Raw genomic sequence first — 20,390 nt, forward strand, 5'->3', positions numbered from 1 at the left:
TTCTTGAATCATGAAAATGTCGTTAAGAAATACATGATCAGTTGTCTTTCAAAAGGAAATGACATCGTTAAAATTATGAATAATAATATGGAGGTCCACTAACACCAAAACTAAACACCGTGTGTGTGGCAACAACCTTTTCTTTAGAAGAGGGGGGGGGGGGTTCAGTCCATCCAAGCGGTATTTAATTGAGTGAAGTTTTCAGTGAATAGAGTCCCATCGCAGCTTTACTATCTATCTCTCAAGCATAGGCGTAGCTAGAACTTTATATTTGGGTGTGCACAAAGAAAAAAATTAGGTCTTTTACCTTTTTTAATAGCATTTTTTTTAACACAATCACTTGGCTCTTTAACTGCACTGTTGTTTGTAAAGGAATATAAATTCACTAAATGGCAGTGTTGAAAATTTCTGAATATATGTAGTAGAAAAAATCAAATTGCATAGAAATTACACACACACAAAATGTTCATAAATGTTACAAACAGATACATCAAAATACGCGTCATCTATAACGAGAGACGTCTGTCAAAAGGTACAACGTTCTTAAACTCATCAATAACTTCATTTACATCAATAGACAAAGCTCTTTCCTGTTCCACAAATAGCAAGAGCAGGGCTTCCAATCTATCCTGCTTCTGAGTTGCTCTTAATTTAGTTTTAACTTGGGAAAGCTTGGAGAAAGCTCTCTCACACGTGCAGCTTGTAACAGGCATAGAAGAAGGGCGCTGCAGTACAGAGTAGAATGCAGTAAATATCTTCTTTCTCCAATGACATCAAAAAATCGAAAATCTATAGACACCCGATTCATCTGCGATAATGCACACGTTTGTACCAAGTAATGACATTTTCAACTTCTTACAAACTGCCGTTTATTTTCTCTCTCATTGAAATATCTGTCTTTAATTCTCTTTGATAAAGCAGCCCATTAGGGTGTGCCTAGGCACACCCGGCACACCCCGTAGCTACGCCTATGCTCTCAAGACTGGAGTCTGCTGCTATTTCTTCGTAGCAGATTGCAATTGACCCTGTGATGTTAGGTCATCACCAACAATCTAGAGCTACGGTTCAACCCCCACAACTGAAGTGATAAGATTGCTTGAGCATATTACTCTTTATTAGTATCAGAAGCCTAATGTGTGCAGCTCTTGCGTTGAATATTAGAGGCTGAAGGCGCATGCACCTCAAAGTCCAAAAGAGGAGTGTTTACTATCCTTTAAACAATTCCCCCAAAACAGTATTATTTTTAATAACTGTGTAACCTTACTAAAAAAAAGTGTTCCAAGCAAAACATACAAAGGATCACGATTCACAAAAAATATTTGGCAACGTGAAACTTTCCCCCTCCTCCAAAGAAGATTTCTGGCTGTGCAGCTGCTAGTGGCGTGCCCAGGATTTTTGAAAGGGAGGGGAAATGTATACTTTTTTTTGGTAGTCAGCCCTCATTTTGTCATATTTTTCTACCTTTGACGTCCTTTTTTTTAAGGAATACTGGGCCAAAGGGGGGTTATAACCCCCACCAACTCCTCCTTCCTTGGGCACGCCGCTGGCAGCTGCGTTGAAGTAAGAGAAAATATTTGCAGATTATTATTCCCGTTATTTGTAGAGATTCAGATCATCCTGATTTAGGATAGATTCAAGAAGGTATTGCACTGATATACATAGTATAAGTCGATAACAAATAATGGGGATGTAGAGTATTAGAGGTAAAAGTTAATTTCTTGTGCAAAGGGGGGGGACTAGCTAGCTATTGTACAGTGGGATCCATGAGTATTACCATGCAAATTGTCCATCACCAGGTTCGTACACTTAACTTGACCCAATAAGAGCTTCAAGAATTAAAAGAAAACTTAAAACATGCTGTTGACAACTTCTGCACCAGCATACATAAAAATCCATCGTTTAAAAACACACAGGATGTAAGAGAAAAATTAATGAAAATGGTCATGGACAATTTGCCATATAATACTAGTGGATCCCACTGTACGTCTGTCCCACTCCGGTATTTTGTTTCGTCGCTAAGGGGGGGGGGGGGCACGAAGCCAGGGGGAGGGCTAATGGGCTGAAGCTCCCCGAAATACTCCAAATATCTAATTTATATGTTATTTTAATTGTTAACAACAGAAATACAGTTGTAACCACAGTAAAACTGCATTTTATCGAAAAATGTTTAGTGTATGATAGGCGAACGAGGTTATATTTTTATACTCGACCATTTAATCCAAAGGATAAACTAATGGTTTTCTTTCTGAGAGGGCACAGAATATAAACTTTAGGAGTAAAATTTAATACTAACTGTTAAAAACCTTTTTTGAACGATTGTGTAAAAGTCAGTAGCGAAGCGTAGTCTTACGAAGGAGGCAAGCAATGTTTCAGAACAACAAAACATGTAGTACAATGGCACGCCAAGAGGGGGATTAAAGGTTTATAGCCTCATTGGCCCAGTCGCTGGATTTGTCAAAATATCATAATAAAATGACGGTTCTAAAAATAAACCATATGATCCTCAAACGTCACATTTACTTTCGAAATTCCAGATAACGTTATTCGTATGGTAGTAAACGTCTTACATATGCGAACTTTCCGCATACGACTAAAGGGGTACGTAATTTCTTATATATTTATTAGTACTTTTATTTGTTCATTATTTTTTAATGTGGGCAAACGGTGACCAAACGGATTTAGGTAAAATAACTCATTTATTTAATTTACACTGCGTGATTGTAATTTAGGATTTGTGGGCACCCTAAAAATCGCATTCGGAGTCAAACATTAAAATAAAAAGTTAAACACAAACTTTAAAAATTTCATTTCAAACCAAAGAAACACATGCATAGACGATGTACTCACCACAATAAATTCCAAACTCCTTTGCATATATAGGAAATTTCCCGCTATCGAACAATTCAACAAATCTTAGGGACTCAAGGTTCTCAAAACGTGAAGACACTCCCATGCTCTTTCCACAACTGGATAGCATCCACGCAAGATCACTTTGGAAATCTCTGAAACGACCGAAAGTGATACCAACCTATTTGCTTAATTTCTTCTTAATTTCGAATCTTCCCTCCCTCCCTGGGGAAACTCTTAAGGGGGTGCAGACATTTCACTTCCTGAAACACAAACCCCCGCCCTTTACCATCTCGCCCGAACTCCCAATATCCATTTTTTTACGCGTTTTACAATTCGCGAAATCTAAAATAAATTGTAATATAAAATGATATATATATGTGGAATTTAGAACAATGATAATAACTTATTTTGGTTATTTTATGACTAAGAATTATTTTTATATTCGCGATGTTGTTTACGTGTTCATGAAGACACAAATTCTTTACTCGTAGTTTTTGGTGGTAATATATCCTTCTGCTTTCGGTTGAGCTCGGCTATTTTCGGGAATCACGCAATCTCAGCAAGCAGAGCTTTTGGTATAAGCGTTGTGGACGGGTTCCACTCGAATTTCACGCTTCGCCATGTGACTCCTTCGGGTGCGTTATTTTCCCGCAGAGCAGCCGCAAGCATTGAGGCTGGTGCTTGCTACAGAGCTGCTGAGGGAGTTTGCGGCCGTAATTTTTCGCGAAATCGAGTGCGATGGAAACGAAATAAGGCTAAAACATTAAGTACATTAAATGATATTCGAATAATGCAAGCAGTGCTTACATTGCTTGTACTATATCTTCGCCTCTGGTAAAAGTTAATAACAACATACATTAACTATGATTTTCAGTATACTAACTACAAAAAGAAAAATAAATAATGGACAACACGGTGGATTGAGTAGCAAAGTCTCTCCATTTATGCAATAACAACAATAAACTTGGATTGAAATTGGTTTATTTTTAATAAAGTATAATAGTTATTATTGTAAAAGAACAATAATTATTATTATCATTATTTTTTGTACTAATCACGTTTTATCTATTGCCTTGACACCCTGTACAAGTATTTCTAGTGACGCCCGTTCTGTTAGGGATGAGCCCCCCCGAAATAAAATTCTGGCTACGTGCCTGGTGGGGAGCAGAGAAGTGCGCTACGCCATGCATGTCTTCAATGGACGGTGATACGTATAGTCTTTGTGGTTAACTAATTTTCTTAAGGTTCTACCGTAAGTTTTAAAATTTAAACACGCAACTGAGTACAGAGCAGTTCCATCGTCACACAAAGTAATGCAGGTTGCAGCTTATCTAGGAACTTTTTTCTTTTTTGCCCGTTCGTTTAGCAAAAATGTGTCAAGTTTACGACAGTTCTAACAACATGAAGTTCAACATTCTGCCGTAAGGTGGCGAACCGGAGAATTACTTCCGAACAGCCGCTAGATGTCAGCGTGGTCGCGTAACAGTGCTCGAAATTCTCGGTGCAACAGTTGAAGTCGGAGGTTGTAAAACGGTAGATTTAAGATGCAAAGTTGAGAAGATAATACACAGCTGATGTGTAACAAGAGTTTTAGTAGCGCGAGTATAACGAGTGTTTTAAAGATCTGATGTTGTCATTGTCTATGTCGCTTTGCGAGACCAGCAGATGTATTGTCAGTGTGGTTGAGTGCTCTTGTGATGTACACCCGGTCAAGTGCAAGTTTGTTTTCAGTGAAACAGTGGTGAATATTCACGCTTTCTCCTGTCATCCATGTAGAAGGAAATCCATCCATCATGATGATTAAGTACCATTCGTATTGAAGCTGCTGCAAGAAAACCAGTCAGGTAAGTTATTTGTTTTTACGTACTTGTGTATTCTTAAAGGAGATTGACACTTCATCTAATGCAATCAAATTCCCTTCCTCTGAAGTACATAAATTATTGCAAGTATTGTCATTCGAAAAAAAATCCAAAGAACACCTGATGTGATACGTACAAGACTATTTCTGATCACACCATAACCTTTCTCAACGTGGTTAATGTTCTGAATCTTCCTTTCCCACCGACAAAACCTTCGTGTAAGGTTGTTCTCTGACGTACACACGAAATGTTGCTATCTTATTTTGAATCTGTGAGTCCTCGAACAATAAGTCCACTTTCTTTTGTCCTTTACTTCTAGTAAAACTTGTGTCTAACATTTATCGAAAGTTTCAAGCGCGAATTCAGTTGTGCAAAATGGTTTATGTGGTCGAATGTAACCACGCACAGTGCAATGACACAGAGACATGCCAACGCTGTACTGATACTCGTTTTATGATCAAAATTTGATCTTTATCAAGATGATTCCTAATAATATGCTTAGAATTGAACCACGAAATGTCAAAACGCGAAAGATTATTGGTTTTGAACTTTTTCTGGAAGAGAGGAGTGGAAGGGGTAACGTCACCGTGTACTAAATTATTGTTACCTTCCCTCCCGGCTTCTCATTATTATTTTAATGCCGGATATTATTTTGCACCGTGTCAAATGAATATATATTGAAAAAAGCTGCATATTTCCAGGTCAAAATAAACATATCCTAAAAATGAAACAACGTTTTTTTTCCCAGATGTTGAGTTTCAGACATAAACGAGACCTGGAAGGAGGCTATTTACGAATCCAACGTAGGCAAACTTTCATTTCGTGATTTTATATCCTTCTAAAGAAATTAACTTTTTAAGTGTGATTTCAGTTATAAGAAATTTTGTGTGCAATTATATTTGTGCATAAAGTTCGCAATTTGGCCAGTGAAATACAGGTGTCTTTTGGCGCTTATTACGTTTTGGCGCAAAAATTGTCTGTCAAGTTTTCCTTCCAATGAATCAAATTGTAACTTGTTGTACTGGCACTGGTGCGTAAGTTGTCTTCTGATTGGTTGGCGTTATCTGGAAGCTGTCATTTCGTAAATAGAGAATTGATCTAATGACAGAGTGATAATTTACGTGGTACCATTTCAACCAACTATACAGACAGCAAGAAACATTTATTACTATTTTCATTCACTTTTCTTCAACATACTGATTTCATTGATTGATTTGTTGTTTTAAGTCCACTTTATGCACAGTAAGACTAATCGGGACTGGACCTACAGTTTAAAGTGGGATCCGAACTACTTGTGCCTCCACCGGGTATCGAACCCGGGACCTCTTGATTACAAGGCGACGACGCTACCACTGCGCCATCCGGCAGGCCCTCAACATACTGATGCTAGAGATGCCCTGCCCTGTGTTTTGCTGTAGCTTCCCATTCAACTCTGGAACACCGCATTATATAGATCAAAAGCAACATGAAGATGGGCAATTTGCCGCAAGCTGTACGTAACACCAACCACATAGAAATAATTTAACAGTTTAATACAGATATTTTTACGCTTTTTAAAGCTGATTAGATTTCGAATTGCACAGAATAATTTAAAGTTTCATCTTTGGCACATAATGTTGTGTAAAAAAACTTACTGTTTTTTCTCGATTGGTTTCACACGAAGTTTTTTCCAAATGTAGGATTGTTCTTTCTTCCCTATTGAAAAAAAATGTTCAACGTTTCTACAATCTAACACCCCATTGACAATGCAAATTATCTTCTGCATAAATTAATTGTAAATGAATCTACTAAGCTGCTAGTCATATGAAAACAAGATGCCGCGTCGGTGGACGAGCAATTTGCCTACTTCCGACCTCTCCATCTTATTTACGTCGTTTTATTACCTGTTTAGACCAGGACTCGAAACCTGAACTTTCGATGGAGATATCTCATGTGAGGGAACGGTTGCATTTTTTTCGTTATCATGTAGTAATTCGAATTACTTGGAGCATGATACTTTCGGCCCTTGTTGTTGTCTGCCGTGTCTAATGACAATCTGTGGTGTGCCCAGGACTTTCGAAAGGAGGGTACGTATCCTTTTTGTAGTAGTCAGCCCTTATTGTGCCACCTTTTCCTGCTTTGAACATTCTTTTTTAAAAAAGAATAGTGGGCTAAGAGGATGTTATGACCCCCAACCTACCACTTTTGGGCACACCACTGATGCCAATGTCCATTTCTTGGAAAGGGTCACCTGGGATATTGAACTATTCATGGTCGGATTAAGCGACAGGCGATGAGTCCTGGATATATTTGTATTTTCGTTATATAGCGTCACTGTTCTGCATTTTTGGCTAATCGCAAAAATGAGGATGGTTGATGTGATGAAATTGATCGACATTCACAAAGAACAGGCCGAGGCCTGAGTTCGAATCCTGGAACTTCGGTAGCGACTTAACGTATTCGGCCCTAAAGACCCCCCCCCCCTCCTCATTTATACAGGATTCGGCAGAATAAAAGTCCTATTACAGTTGTTCGTAATCTTTACGAAAGATAAAATACTGTGGAGCAACAGCCCTTTGACAGCTAAGGCCTGCCAAGCGGTTTTCGTTGGGTGTCGCGTGGTTAGTGATTCGAGTCCCATCGTCGCTATTTCTGGCTCTCGAGACCGGAGCCCGCTGCTGCTTCTTTCACCGGGGACCGAATCCGGTACTGCTCACACCAAAGGCAAGAGCGTTAACCATTTTGCTACGGGGGAGAGACTCTTGAATCAGTAGCGACGTAGGTACTGGGTGCGTAGATCATCCGACTTGATTATTATTTTTTTCAAATACAGTGTCATTAATGTTTAAGTTTTAACTTTTTTGTGTGTATTTAATTTCATAGAGGCGAATTTTATGTGCTCTTTATATTATGGAACAAAGGTTCGTTAATTACGAAAACAACCGCTTAAAAGGTCCCCATTTACATGTCAGCCTGCAGAAGCACCGAAACATCAGCTTTTTTTCGAACTAATGTCGATTCTGCCAGTCACGTGATGTAGGAGTACCACTTAACAACAGATGGGTTGGAATTTTTTGCTAAAAAAAAATAGATTGCAATAACACACAGGAGGTTTGTTATCCTTCTGCTTTTTCCACAGCACGTCATTGATGAATTCAACTGAGTCGAGGTGACGTCATTAATTAATGATATCTCTTGAGACATTTCGCCAATTTACGAGACGACCAAAAGACGGTTTGCGTCACAGCTCTGCATTTTTGTTCAAAAGCTGTTGGAGGGTAATTGGTTGTTGTGTACTTTTTAGAGACCAGCGGGCGGCTCACGAAAAACCAGCAAATAAATTTGTTTGCGTGCAGTTTATCGTTGACTGTAGTGGTAACCGAGTATCGTGAGCGAATTAACGAAAATGGTTGTCTGTGAGCCCTGAAGCAACTCTGTTCGTAATTGGTTTAGGTTTATGATGAATGCTCCCTTAGGCGTTCGGTTCGTTCCTTTTCGTTCGATGTACAGTGGGGTCCATGAGTATTACCGTGCAAATTGTCCATGACTATTTTAATTATTTTTTCTGAACGATACAGATATCTGTATATCTCTTTTTTTGTGCATAACATATTAGTTAAAAGTTACAAGAAAAGACCAATAGTCGCGAGACCCGTTATCTTTTGACAAGTGTGCCACAAGCTTGGGTTTTCTGAACTTTATCAGCTTCATAAACTTTCTACAATGCATTGAGCCTTTCTTTCCGTAAAAAAACAGCAATAGAACGATCCCAGCTTCACTACTGACATCTGGCGAGATTTATCATACTTTAATTTCAGGTTCCTTTACCTTATAGATATTATACACCGTGATGCAGATAAAGAGTTTGTCCAACGATCATGTTCGGCCTATACTGTTTGACAAATGAGTTCAAGATAAGACACACACCGGTTTTGTGACGTAAGTTATCGCCGGTAACAACAGGTTAATGATAATGTATTACGGTTTATTACAAAAACAAAGCTTATTCGCACTACATTTTGGAAGTATGAAATGTGTTGCTGAGCATGTTGTCTTCTCTATCAATGAGTTTGTCCCCAGTGCTCTGATACACAGCCCTTTCTGGCCGTACTCGACGACTTATTTTGAACACAAGAATAAAATAACTTGAAGTGTACCGGATCCTTTCTTCCCAGAAATGAAGCACTGATTATACACACACACACACATGCCTTCTCATGGCCTTTGCCATAAATGGGTGACGTCGGGCTAACATCAATCAGCCAATAACGTTTGATAAACTTATGTTTAACCTCCAAAAGAGTACGAAATGATTAATATAATTGGAAAAGTAAACTATCCTCCAAAAGAGTGTGAAATGATTAATATACCGTATTTCCCGGCGTATAAGACGCACATTTTACCTTTAAGAATAGGTCTGAAAAACAGGGTGCGTCTTATTCGCCGATACTCAGTTTTTGATTACCGCTACTTTCAATTCTGATTTAGATGAGGTTTCACGCGATTCTTCATTTAGCTCTGAATGTGAATGTCTGGGTTTTCACGAAGAAGATTAAAAGGCATTCTTTCCTAGTTAGATTACGTAAGTTATTTGTTGAAAGTAGACGAACATATTTCTTTCTATTTGAAATACTGTAAATTAATTATAATATTTAGTGATAAAGCTTTTCCCTCAAAAATGTGTAAAAAATGGTGGTCCGTTTTGTACGCTGGCAAATACAGTAATTGGAAATGTAAACTATGCAATTTAATACAAACTACTAGATTTTAATACGATATTGACATGTTCTTCCTAGGACCCCATGAAATTGTCCGTCTTTTCCACTACAAACTTGTGAACAGTGTTCTTTTTAGTTGGGGAAGTTTGCCCTTGCACATTGTGATTGTGCCGAATCGCTGTGTGGGTACCAACATTTAGGTGTAACTAATATTATGGATACGTTAACTTAATATAGCTACGCGATTTTCACGTCAGAAGTTTTTGTGACGTGTTTGGTCTTTCACCGTGGAATCGTGTGCATGTTGACAAATCCGGTAAGCATTTGTAAGCACACGAAAATCTTTATTAATGTTTCTGCATAATTTATGTTCTGTTTATGCTATATATTACAGTTTATTTATATGTTATATTTATTGCAATACATCGTCGACTGTTACGTAAAAAATTTGATTGTAATGTCTATGGTGGTCAAACGTCGAGGACTTATACTTTAATGCTTTCTTCAGCAGAATATTTACCACATGTAACTGTCCGAGACGGAAGGTTCGCAAATGCATACAGTGACAAATACAACATTTCTGTCAGAGGAGTTATGTCTGCTAAGCAAGCTGTTTCAACATGCACCATACTTTCACATCCGTCAAAATGAAACCATGGAGGAAAATATGCAGCGAGTGTTGCAAAGGAATTTGTTATGTGGAAAAATTGCTACGCAGTTGTCGTGGTTTGCTGAAGCTTGATTGGAATTAACTTTCGCTCTATAATTAGCATGGGCGGATCGAAATATTTACTGAGAAGGGTACAGAACATTCTCTCTTTGATTTTTGATTTGATGTTGTAAGTCCACTTTATGCACAGTAAGGCTAATCGGGACTGGACCTACAGTTTAAAGTGGGATCTCCGAACCACTATTTACAGCCGTTCTCACAATACCCAGGGTGGGGACACCCTGTATATTCAAATGAATTCCCAGGATTCTTTGATTACACAATGATGGCATTAGTAGATTTTGTTATTTAGCGTCGCTTTTCTGCCAGTTTTTGGTTAATCGCGAAGGTAAGAATGAATTATATTATGAAATTTCGAACCTGGGACGCATGGTGTCGTAGCGCGCTGTGATAACCACTCCCATCACGGAAGTCGGCTAGGTTTTTTGTGAATATTTTATTCTTTTAGCATCCGGAAAAAGAATTGCTCGAACATCTTTTGTTCCTCGTAATATGCAGGGTATTTAAAAAAGGTAACTGAAACTCAGCACCCAAACCGTTTTCAGTTACCTTTTTTTGGAATACCCTATATCACAATGCTTGTTGCAGTACTTAATCATCCCTTTGGGATGCCCCTCCCGCTAAATCAGCCAATGAGAATGAACTGAACAATATGTGCTGATGACCATGAAATTGTATAAATAAGCCACAAACAATTTGTTAGAGTTGGTAGTGGTCGAAATGAAACCGGAGTTTTTTCCGCGGCTTTTTTGGGCTTTTATCACAAAAGTGTCTCAAATCAATGACAATACAGGAGCTGGCAGTATTTTTCCTGTTCCTTGATTTTCGTTTATCTCCCTACTGTAAAATAGACACTCATTTCTAAATATAAAATACAATTTACAATATGAAATTCATAGCTAGACATAGACAGTGTTTTCAAAGAAGCTCCCTTTTTTGAATGGGCGGTTCTTTTCGAGAGATATTTTCATATATCGGTAGGCTTATTAGATATATCTATGTAGTATAAAATATTCACATCACTAGAGTAGTTTTGTATGTGTTTTTAATAGAACCTAATAGTGTGATATGATTATTTATGTTTTGAATTTATTATACGTACATGAAGCAAAAAAGAAAATACTGCTTTACCTTTTGAAAATATAGTATCAAATCTCCCTACATTAAATTTTGTGTTCAGTAAAATATATTTGTCTTCTGGCTTTCCAGTACATCATGTATAATTTTGTTAAATGTCTGCTGAACCTGGTGAGACCACAGCCCAGTAAATTTCTTACAAGTCGATGCCCTGAACCCAAAAAATTCACTCATAAATACTTTTCTGATCCTTAAAGTTTATATGGAAATTAATATGCACCCTTAATGAATATTAATATATCAACTGTGGTATAATCATAGTTCAATTATGTATAGACTTGCTGTCAAATATAAAATTATAGTTAAATTAGTCGTCAACCCTTGGGTGCAACGGACCTTTTATCACGCCCGGCTGTTGAAAAACGCTGGCACTAAAACTGAAGCAGAAGCAAATAAGACTGCGGGGAAAAAAAATAAGAAATCTGGCCAAGACCTTCTGTTTCAAATGAGATCCGAAGCACTCTGTCTCCACTGAGGATTGAACCTCAGACCCCTTCTTATTACAAGGCAACAGCATTACTTTATGCTACCGTACTCCAGAGGCCCATACATTATTATGAAATGAACCTTCTATTAAAGAACTGGCCTTTTACAAATTGCAGTACTTGTAATTTGTTCTCTGTGATTTACAGGCTAAATTAAATCTTAATCTCTGATGAAGTAGCAAACATTCAGACCGAAGCAACACATGACAATGGGGGTGTCACATTGAAGTGAAAAGTGACATGGACCCCTTCAGTCTATAAGCAAGCGTTCACCACGCGTGCACGAACTTATCCTTTCTTCCCCCTTGAACAAACAAGGAAGGAGCTTCCAGACTGAAGTCAAAGATGATAAGCGACACAGTTTCCTTCAGTAAAAAGCTAAACATTCACCTTGCATGCAAGAACAACAGACCGAAGCAGCATGATGCATGGCATTGAGAAAACAGTATAGACCAATCAACATGCAAGTGATTTTAGCTCGTTGTCGCACTTCCGGTTCAAAAGGTTGAATGGATTGCTGAGGGTCTGCTTCCAAGTGACACGTGTCATTTGTTGCTTCGGTCTGAAAGTTCCCTGAGAAAACTGTACATGCCAAGTGACAAGAGACACTTGCAGCTTATGTTGCTTCGGTTCGAAAGGTTGCATTTTCTTCTAAGGGTTGGTTTTCAAGAACCATGTGTCGCTTCCTTCTCAAATATATACAAACATTCTCGTAATACGTATACTTCTGCATATGTGTTGTGAACAGTAAAGATTATTAATTGTCTCGAAAATTGAATATTTTGATGTTAACATTTGTTTCACATTTTATGACATCATCATTTAAACTGAGACACAAACATGTAAGAGCTTGTTTTAAGTCCATTTCATGGTCAGACGTGCTCTCAGAACTACACGTTGAGTTTTAAACCTAGCTTACCGTGCCGTATGAGAAACTTACATACCGGGGGCGGCTCACAGGCCCACACTTTTTTTTAATCATTAAAATTCAAGAACCCGTTTTATTATTGAACCACTGCTTTCTTTTCTGATTATATATGTGCAGTTATTTATTAATTATAATAATTACAAAAATTACTATCACTAACAAAAAATAATAACCAATTATTGCATGAGTATCTCACATATATTTTATCATTCACTGAAACTCACAAAATCCATAATAATTTTTTAATGCTTTTTTGTAGAGGTTCAGTTGCTTATTAAATATAATAATTATAATAATTACCATCATTACCAACCAATTCTACACTGTCACTGGCATTTAAAACTTTAATTTAAATTATGAAAAGGGGTACATATTATTACATAAGATGAATTATATTAAATCATAATTAGGAATGATATCTCGAAAATTTCCCCCCTATTAATCTTTCTCACTCTCCCATATTATATAGAACACAATTTGAGATGCATTCAAAGATGGCGGTGCCTGATATGCCCACCAAGTGCATGTAGCCTCCTAATTACATTACATTTATGTTTTTATGAACAAAAGTAATACAGAAATATTGGGAACACCCTAGGGAATAATGTAATTTATTTCGAGGCAGGTGAAAAATCTAAAAAATAAATCTGGTGGGCCTGCGAGCCTCCCCCCCACCTCGGTAAGCTAGGGTTAAAATTGTATCTGAACCATTATGCAATATGTGTCGTCCACTGGGATTGGCCAATATGTCTCTTGGCTGCTACATCATATTTTTTTTACCTAGTTGTAAAATATGTCACTATAAACCTGTGAACTCATAACCGTAACTTCAAGTGAAATAGGTTAGCTGTAATTGGTAAAAAGCCAAAATTTTATCGTCAAAAAAACCGTCCATTCAAAAAAGTTGGCTTTTTTGCAACTCTACAATTTGTTGATCTAACACCATTTCTTAAATAATAATATTTATAGTCAAATAGAGCCGATTTGTTAGAATGACCAAGTACGCGTACTTAAAATTACCAAGTTTAGTAAAGCCTATCATTCATTTTTCTTATGGTTCTCAATAAACGTCAGTGCACAATTCAAAAATTCTAGTTATAAGTTTTTGATCACGTGTAATTGCTGTAAAATTAAGAGCTGTCATGTAGTTAGATACACTGGAAATCGGTCAAAGATCTTCAAGAAGACGGGCTTTATACCTGCAAAACGTACGAAGATACACAGTACGAGGTTTAATTCGTTCTCCTGAGTACTGAGGAATTGTGTTCCCATTACCTAACTGCATCCGTTGACTGTATTTCTCCACTTATGATGGTCTTCTTGCATCTCTTAAGGAAAGATGTGATCTCTTGGTGAAATGTTTAATTTGATTCAGCCATCGAATTGGTAACCTACAGCTGAATCGTTTGCTTGATAATTAATAAGGGGATATTAAGATATACCTAGATTAACCCTTCCTTACAGAATATAGTAGAGCTATTATTTTTTTCTTTTTGAAGCATCTATCACGGTCTACTTAGAAGCAGAGCTTCTTGGTGGCTGGTTACAAAGTTTCAAAATTCACCGCGCCGGCCCCGTGACGGAGGGATTAGCACATCGCGCTACAACGCCAGGGGTCCCGGGTTCGAATCCTCGCCTGGGCATGGATGTTTGTGAGTGTCTATTCATGATATCATCACTCTTCCCCATCTTCGCAAATTTGCCAAAAGTGGCACAAAAGGCGAAGTAAAATAAATCAAATCAAAATTCACCGCGTGATAATTCATTGTCTTAACTACATTAGCTTGAAGCTGATCAACAAGTGAGTGATGGGCTTCCCCGATGGTGTAGTGGTAACGTCGTAATCAAGGGGTCCCGGGTTCGATACCCGGTGGAGGAACATGGTACGGTGGTTCGGATACCACTTTAAACTGTAGGTCCAGTCCCGGTTAGCCTTTCTGTGCATAAAGTGGACTTAAAACAACAATTCATTCAATCATTCAACAATTGAGTGACATTTTTCGGTCTGCCACTACACTGTTAGATGTTACCGCAAATTTTACAATATTCAACTGTTAAAAATGTAACAGCCTGCTTGTTAATTTATAAATATATTGCTTAAAACTGTATGATTCAAGTTATATTAAATAGGGCAACAATACCAGTGGCGTGCGGTGACATTTAAACTAGGGTACGCAACATGGGCCAACCGAAATGAATTATGGGCCAGAAACCCCCCCCCCCCTCCTTGGCCATCATGTTATTCAGAAAATAACTTTTTTCTACAATTTTATAATGGGAAATTTCTCATCCTTGAATCAATATCCAAATGTAACGAGGTAAAATATATGTATGATATTTTATATTCGCAAATATATTCTGATAGTAGCTACGTAGAGCCCAACAATTCAACTTTGATTATTTCCTTCACGCAGTGCGATGAACATTGAACGGGAAGGAAATGGCTCAATCATTTTCCGTTCTTTCAAATTTCATGTAATAAATTTGATAAATCTCAGTATCGTCTATTTCACAACACCTTTCGCAGAGGAAACCAACGGATAAGGCCAACAATAAAGTTTCACTGTTTTTCTACTCAGTCAATCACTCTGTAGAGATATTTTTTCTTCTTCTCAAAAATCAAAATGCCTAATATACTGCTACCATCCTTCACAACTCCTGCCTGAAACAATTTTTCCAAATCAGGAACAGACCTTCCATTTCGGGTTGTTTACACTTTTTTCGTAAATTCCGAAATTCCCTTCTCCAGTATGTCATCAGTAACTCCCGGTCCCCCTATTTTATCACTTCACAGCACCGACAAACAATAGAGATCCTGTAATGTAAATAATATGAACGAAACACTCGCTGCAAATTTCAAACGACAGAAGAAAGCAAAAGTCAACCTCCTACGGTACGTTATGTCCGGTCCCGCTATGCCCGAAAACCAAGCGTTCTTGTGGACGAATGAATCGGAGTTGCCAGTCGACAAAGTATTTTGTAGAAGGGAGATAATTAAGGACAAGTAGAAAATACGTCAGCATACATCATCCCAGAACACTTCAAAAGCTAAAACTACCGTACATCACTTTGCAATGTCTGGCGGGAGGGAGGGGGGCTCATTCGAATCCCATTGTAAGCATTGTGTTTTATTATGTATGTTTTTCATTTATCATTCATTCATATCGTCGGGTCAACAATCAACACCCATGCTATGGAACTCAAAGGAAATGTTGATCCCGAAAGGAGATAAACAGATACTTTCATACTCTGAGAATTGTGCGAAACTTGCAAATTGTTCACATATTTTACTCTCGACACAGTGGCAGTCCATTCTGGTCCTCACCTCCCTATACGAAAAAAAAACTTGCTAGCGTAACTTTAACCTCACATAAATGTTTTATATGTGATAGTTTACGCTTATATTAAATATGATCTTCCACCACTACATATTCTTGCCCTCCTGTCTGATTCCTGCATCGCTTTTTATAATGTATTTTTATTGCAACCCAACAGTGATCTATCTACGCGTGGCTGCTAAATGCTAGTAAGCTAAGCATTCCAGAAAAAAATATGTTGACTACTGTCAACACTGCATACGCTGTCAAAATCTTGGGTACCCTAGAAGCTTAGAACCGGGAAAGAAGTGAGAGAGAGGGAAGCGCGGGCAGACCCAAACACGTGGCCGGGGCTGATATGAGCCAATGGGGTTACCTTCCGAATTTCTAGGGTACCAAGCAGAAGAAACAGCGTCTTTCTGCGGAAATCGGCAGGAACGCGGATCGGGTGGGTGCCGAAGTCACAATCGGGATCATTCGGGACTGCCTTCAGGAAGGCAGCAGCGTGTTCGTGCGGAAATCGGAATTTCTTGCAGTGGAACTGCTTTCGGAGCGATAATTGTTGAATTTTCATGTTCGGGGAAGACGAAAAAATGTTTATTTTTTCTTACTGTGTTCTGGGTACGCAGTGCGTACCTTGCGTATCCTGAATGCACGCCGCTGAAATACCATGGCCGTTACTATATTAAAAGCGGTCACGATAATTTTTTAACAGTAGTTGGATGGCAGCGAAAATTGACGGTCTTAGACAGTCATTTCTTCTTTTTACAGTGTAGATGTTTGTGCTTGAGTTTCTTAGGGAAAGAAAGCGTACATGAAACATGGTCTGGTGAGGGGCACAAACACCACAACAAAATTCTTAGAGTTCTAAACCTGGCACTCCTTCCTGACCTACAATTCCGCTTATTAGGTCCAATAATTCATATGTGGTTAAGTTAGGATGGACAGGTTTAGAGTTCTTAGCATTTAGTGTTTTGGTGTTTGTTGCAAGCTGAATGTGTCCTGCACCAGACCCATATGAACGTACTTTATTTTTTCATCAGAGTGTTAACGTCTTTTCAGCTATTTTAACCTGTGTAACGACATCGGAGTCAATTTTTATACAGTTGTGTACTACATGCATTGATAATGCGTTAGGCGAAGAGCAAACATATTGTGAATGTTTCATTGTTGGTTCGTATTGTATTGCATCAAGATTTATAGGTGTTGCAAATCAAGAAATGCACACTTGATTTCGGAGTATAGACCTACGTTAGATAAGGCTTGATGGTAATTTAATTCAGCATGGTTGAATTCATGATTGTGGCGTGTGTGCTGTTAAGCTATGGTTCTGGACACGTTAACCAGTGCTCTTATCTGTAAATACCTGAGACTATGTTGTCTAGCTCTTTACTCAGTTCTAAGGGGGAGGGGGAGAATCCCTATAATATATTGGTCTTTAAACGTTCGTTTCGGTTGACCGAAAGAAGGGAATCTGAAAAGGAAAGTTTTGTGTCTTGGGCAGGCCCGATCGTGAATGGTTGAGTACGCATGTCTAATTTTACGTCGCAGCATCAGTGCTATTTCTTATTATACTCTATCCCGGGAGTCTCTGGGGCAAGGTCGCACATAAGGGTAGAGAAGAGGAGAAAGCGAGTGAGAGGAGCGAAGCAGTACAGAAGTCTGCAATCTCGCCTGCTGCGCCCCATGGGTTTACTTGGGCTTTCGAACTACACTAGATGACGTCACTTCCGACAAGACCACAGTTCAGGACTGCTCTTTGGACCTTTCGGACAGTGCCGATGCTACTCGACTGACAGATTAATCTTCGGGTACACTCACAGTTAACCAAATTGTCAAACGTAATAGTTGCATTCATGAAAATAATTTTAATTTTATAAACGTCTTGCTCAATTGAATTCGCACGCACGCAAAATTTGGAAATTACCGCATGGGTGCTCAGAACTTATAATTTTTGTGTCGTGTATGCCATCTACGTACATCAACATTTAAACATCGTTCCGAAGGGGGGGGGGGGTGGATGGGGGACGGCCCCTATGGAAAATGAATGCCAACCTACAATTATACCAGGTGGTTATAATTAAAGTGACGGTGTTCAGAGTGGTACAGCACGGGCTGTAATGAGAGTAGCAGTCTGAAACTTCGTAGATATGCTAATGAAGCAATGCGCTCGCGAATTATGCACAAAAAAAATAGTTCCAATTCTCGCCACCAGGGTAAAAAATGGCGCTGTAAGCAGTCAAAACTTGGTATAGTTACAGGAAAAACACTATAAATCGCAGAAAACAATACTCTTTGTAATAAAATATCGCTTCAATTTCACTATTCGAATTACATGAACATTACTAAAGGAAAAAGCAACAAGCGTCACCAACCACAACCAGGGAGCTCACACAATGGTTAGGCAATGTCACCGACTTTGACGTCAGAGTTACGGAAAATTCCACGTTTTGACTGCTTACAGCGCCATTTTTTACCCTGGTGGTGAGAATTGGAACTTTTTTTTTCATAATTCGCGAGCGCATTGCTTCATTAGCATATCTACGAAGTTTCAGACTGCTACTCTCATTACAGCCCGGGCTGTACCACTCTGAACACCGTCACTTTAATTATAACCACCTGGTATATTTCACACATATAAATTCAATTATTGTAAGGACGTTGCAGGAACTCATGATAACTTCAGACTGAATGAGTGCCTTTTGAGAGGGCAACACTGTTATTTATTTATTTATTTATTTATTCAAAGTTTCAGATACAGCACTTGTTTGGTTTGGTTTGATTTGGCGTTTTAAGTCCACTTTGTGCACAGTAAAGCTAATCGGGACTGGACCTACAGTTTAAAGTGGGATCCGAACCACTATGTGCCTCCACCGGGTATCGAATCCGGGACCCCTTGATTACAAGGCAACGACGCTACCACTGCGCCATCGGGGAGGCCCCCTTGTAATGGCCATTTTACACTGAAAACTGTAATAAATTAAAAAAAAACAAGTAAAGATGGTTTTAGGTGAAAACAAGAAAGGTAAAAATAAACATAACAAGACATAAACACGGAAACAAACAAAAGGCCTACAGATTTATTGTTAGTTACGATCGGAATGTTCTTTCTGGGGAGAAAATATCAATGTTTGCGGGTAGTTTATTATTGAACTGGGGCAGCCGGTGGAACAGAGAGCGCTGTATAAGAGAAAGCCTAGTGGTAGGGTTGTGGAACGGTTGAGTGTTTCGGGTCGATCGAAAGGGCACTCTGAAATTGAATGCCGTAAGTAGAAATTCGGATCTTAATTTTCCATTCATGATTTTATAGAAACATTTCATGTTGGCCAGATCGCGTCGAGTCTGCAGTAACTGAATGTTCAAAATAGTCAGGTTTCTGAAGATGCCGTAAAGAAGGAATTCTATGACGAACATTTGGGGAAAGTATGCTTCGTTTGGCCCACTCTGGAAAACAAAAATTACCTTGATTACCTGAAAAAAATCCTACGGACATCCATGCATTCAATTGATTGAATAATACAATATAAGAATAACGGCTGCCATCTTATTAATTGGAAACTTAATACAATTACTATTATTACTGTTCAAATTTATACCTTACCATGAAACAAATTATGCGTAAATGAAATGGCAGAGCACTAATTGGTTAAACTCGAAATTCTAAATTCTCATATATTTAATTAGCGACATCTACGTCACAGCTAATTTTATTTAACCACCCTGTATATTCATCTTGCAGTGCGCTAGAGAACCAGACGTATGACAAGCTTAAGAACATGTTGCATGTTAGAATGATGTCGTGTATGTGCGATACGTGAAGAAAACGAGCTGATAATTGTAGGTTGTGGGACATGGCTGACGTTGTAATAATCCTTGAATTATTTCCCTGGAAATTAACGTCATTCTTTTTTTTTCTTGTTTATTTTTTCTTGAGTGAAAGTGCAATGCTCTGGAAAATTTCGTGGCTGGCAGCTCACGCGATTTGAAATAGCAATAAGAGATTCTTATGAGATAAGTATATCCGTTGAAGCAGGACTGTGAATGAGTTTTTTTAACACGTGGAAAAGCATGTTAAAAAAATTGCTGTCCAGTCAGACCAACGGAGGGCTTACAAATTTAATTTTACTGATAGTCATCGCTAATGTTAAATGTAGAAGAAAATGTACGCGGATTGTTCAAATATAAACGTAAATTTATTTCGCACTAATGTAGAAAACAATGTATGGAAAGACTCATGATGTTTTATTTTCATAAACGTATCCGGATAAGTAAAATTCGGGCTTTTGTCAAATTTTAACTTCCATTGAAATAGTTAAATCATTTTTGAATGCTTCAAGAACACTGCACTTTATTTGTATGGCTAGGGGGGAGTGCAGAATGTGCTTCA

The 20,390-nt window shown here is 38.3% G+C and overlaps 1 protein-coding gene across 2 annotated transcripts in view; it reads left to right on the plus strand.

The window, feature by feature from the left end:
• Positions 1–4,355: 4,355 nt before the first annotated feature.
• The window catches only part of IP3K2 (Inositol 1,4,5-triphosphate kinase 2), a 502,222-nt gene continuing 486,187 nt past the window's right edge, over positions 4,356–20,390 (plus strand). For both annotated transcript variants that reach the window (XM_083114108.1, XM_083114110.1), the window contains exon 1: positions 4,356–4,694. The gene's annotated coding sequence lies outside the window, so the exon portion shown is untranslated. The remainder of the gene's footprint in view (positions 4,695–20,390) is intronic.

This window comes from Lepisma saccharinum, chromosome 28 (genome assembly GCF_977018435.1).
Source record: "Lepisma saccharinum chromosome 28, izLepSacc3.1, whole genome shotgun sequence".
Taxonomy (NCBI): domain Eukaryota; kingdom Metazoa; phylum Arthropoda; class Insecta; order Zygentoma; family Lepismatidae; genus Lepisma; species Lepisma saccharinum.